The sequence below is a fragment of the Siphateles boraxobius genome, unplaced genomic scaffold (genome assembly GCF_051911475.1).
Source record: "Siphateles boraxobius isolate OS27281-9 unplaced genomic scaffold, OSU_SipBor_1 13, whole genome shotgun sequence".
In the NCBI taxonomy this organism is placed as follows: Eukaryota; Metazoa; Chordata; class Actinopteri; order Cypriniformes; family Leuciscidae; genus Siphateles; species Siphateles boraxobius.
This window is the reverse complement of record NW_027508733.1, coordinates 11,035,841-11,039,730: the sequence shown is the minus strand read 5'-3', so window position 1 is coordinate 11,039,730 and position 3,890 is coordinate 11,035,841.

Below are 3,890 nucleotides of genomic sequence, written 5' to 3'. Positions count from 1 at the left end.
GTCGGAGACACTTTTCTCCCGCTGGTGGCTGGCAACCAACTGCGTGGTGTAGCCCACGTCGTTCTCCAGGAGCCAACGGAACGTTTGACCCTGGTACTTACCAAACTGGATGCTGTGGCAGCCCAGCACCAGCATGTGGTTACCAGGGTCACCGCCCTTGGAGACGACGTGGGCTTGGGCCTCCTTCTCCACCTCCTCTGGCTTCTTGGCCCTCGCAGCAGCGGCGGTCCCGCGTGGCCCCTTAGCGGCGATGAAGACCACCGCCTCATCAGAGGCCCGCAGGACAAGCTGCTGCGAGGCCGTCATTTTAAAATTTGCAAAAACCATCTCTACAATGACACAGCACAGCATTAAGCGAGCATTACAGGTTAAACTACATGTTAACTGCCATATTAACAGGAATATCATACATTAGATTAATGATATACTAGTACTACACATTCACTATTGAAATATTAACGTTAACAAATTAACATAACGTGACACAACAGGTAAATGATGACCCCAGGGTCAGCCCCCTATTCACTGGCAGCCATTAAACAAACAGGCTTATTGTTAATTTATAAAACATACACTTAATCTTTATATTTTGATTTCACGTGGTGATATTATAATCTTAAGGGTCTAAAGATACTAAATGTATAGTCTTTTCATAATTTAATTTTGTTTTCAGAGATCGCCACATGTTGTCCCATTAATTTCCAATGCATTGCATTACATTACATGTTAGCGATCTCTCAAAATGTATTTAATCTTTGATCAGACTACCTGGTTATCTTCCTTAGACCATGTAAATGTAGTTACTACAGCTTGGAGTCGAAATTCAAAGTGTAAATATGATTTAAATGTGTAAACAGGACGCCTGACGTTGACGTTAATTAACTAACATACGTTAACGTTTCTTTAAATATAAAAACCAGAGATCGACGGAGAGACGTAATAATACATCGACAAATTCCATGTCAGTACATTGTAAAAGTACTCTGGGAAGACAATGTTATGTCAGTACATTCGTAATATTCTATTTATTTTTGTTTTACTCACTCACTCACTCACTCAGTCAGTCAGACCAAAGAGTATAGAAGAACAAGAGGCGAAACTCTGATGCTTTTTTGGTAACAGCCACTAGGTGGCGATTCGGTAGCGCGGCCGCCATTTTGGGGTGAAAATTCCAACTGGATCACTGGACAACAGCACAGATAACAGTTGCTTTGTTGAGTATTTACATTTTAAGCAACTTTACACATTTACTACTATTATTAGTTACCAACTCCACTAGGCCTGAAATATATTTTGTACGTTTTACCCTTACAAAAATGTAATATATGGCCATATATGTACTTATATTTTAAATAGCATGACATATCTATACATATATTTGACTAATCTGAGAACACAATATATGCCTGCAACATATATGAACATTATGTGTCCAAACATGTGAAGAAAATATTTGAGTTCATCCATATGATACCATATATCTGCATGTATTACAGTATAGTATTGGTTCCTCGCATATATGGACAACATTAAGTATAAATATGTGACATACATATTTGTTTCCCACATATTTAATAAATGTATGTAAACATACATGCATGTGATACTGATGCATTGAAATAAGTACATGCATATATACATATATGCGTCTTAGGCTACATATACTTAACATGTATGTGCATATATGGGAAAATATATGGCACTTACATGAAAACGGCCATTTTTGCTATATTGTTTCATATATGTCTATGTGTTTTATATATATGAATTTTGCATATATTCTCATATAGGCAGCAGACATACATGGGCACTGACATTATATATGTAATTTACTTATATTGACATATATTAAATTTCTGTATGGGTAATCCCATGGATCATGCTACAAACATGATGATCTTATAGAACATGGTGGACAGTGGCTGTGTTTTTTTGTTTACATAGTGGTCATTAATATAAGATAGTAGCTACTGCAAAAAAAAAAAAAAGTTGTCTGTAAAGCTATTCTATTGCTGTTATATATAAATATTGTCCAACATTCCCAATTATCTGATATAGCACGTCCTTTACTTTTATATGTTGGTATTAATTCAGTGTTTGTAATGCTAATACTAAAGGTTTTGTGGGGAAAAAAAGTAGAAAACTTGTCTAAGTCTGTGAAATAAACTGTTAAAAGGGATTTGATGATCACTAATCTAGCGATTGTATTCTGTTGTCATCATTCAGTTTGGATTTGATCTTTAATGTAACGTTACTCTAAAAAAACAAACTAAAAAAACAAAGCAGCTGATATTGCCATAGCGACAGGAAAAAGCAAGTGGATAGTGATGGGAAGTCCGGCTCTTTTCAAAGAATCGGCTTTTAGAGCGGCTCGTTCGCGAACGACACATTAACACTGCCGAGGCGCTTTCACCCCAAAATGTCAGAAGCGTAGCGCTGCTGCTGGGCGCGTTTGTTGCAATGGAACGTTCTATTGAGTTTCGCCTCTTGTTCTTCTATACTCTTTGGTCAGACTCTCTCCGTTGGATTTGTTGGTTGCTATGAGTGACAAACGCTTGAGTATACTAACCGTTGATTGGCCCAAAACGCTCGACAAACGCTTGAGTATACTAACCGTTGATTGGCCCAAAACGCTCGACAAACGCTCGACAATACGAGCTGCTGATTGGCCCAAAACCGAAAACGCTCGACAAAAGCTCGACAATACGAGCTGCTGATTGGCCCAAAACCGAAAACGCTCGACAAACGCTCGACAATACGAGCTTTAGTGCCTTCGCGCATGCCCAGTCGCACAAACGCGGTACAAACGAGACACCATCAAAACGCAGGATCGAATCCCGACCGAAGCACAAATATTAAACATTATATTACACACTATTATATTCATATTATGCCTATTTCATGTGTATACATAAAAGTAACATGCCGTGTATTATTTGTTTCACCTTTTTCTGCATATATATTAAAATTTGTTATGTTAAACATTATATTACATTTATATTATGTCAATAATTTTATTTCAATGTATAAATAAAAGTTACATGCCATGTATTATTCGTTTCACCTTTTTCTTCAGTAAAAAATATATCAATTAAATATCAGTTGTTGTTGTTGTTGTTGATGATGATGATGATGTATAGATGCAGAAAACACCAAACACAGCAGCAGTAGACTACAGTGTGAAATAGATTATTTATTTCAAACTACAATACAATAAAACATGATGATGATGATTTTGATGATGATGATGATGATGATGATGATGATGATAGTAATAATAATAAAAATAGAGCATCAGAGCAGAAACATGGCATAAATGTTCTGGGGCGAGATGCAGAACAGTGGTATTGATGCAGAACAGTGGCACAAGGCTTCATTCCTCTTATTTTAAACCACATCAATCACAGCAGACAGACGCATAGTATAAGGGCTCATTACAGACATGCATGGATACATAACGCAGCAGCATACAGTGTGAAGTACCAACGCGGCGGCAACAGAGCCAGTGGCAACTGGACGTAACTCCAAAGACAGTGACCACATTATTGAACATACCCACATCTCCAAAAGGCCTATATAACTTGTCAGCGCATAAAATCAGAACAGCACAAATGCATGACAATGTGTTATACAGGTGTGAATGTGTTATACAGGTGTGAATGGGACAGACAATGTGTGTCCGGTCTCCCTCCGCTTTGGCTGGCCGCATCTCCTGCACTTTTGTTCTTGTGGCACGCCGGCCCGGGCAGCGACAACTGCTCCTGCCGCTGCCCTCTGCTCAGCCCTCTTCCTCCTCAGCCATTCAGTTTTGTACGCAGAGCGAGGCTGAGGAGGGGGAGCAGGAGGTGCTGCCTGCACTGCTTGTTGTCCTTGCTGTCCTGGCAGCAGCT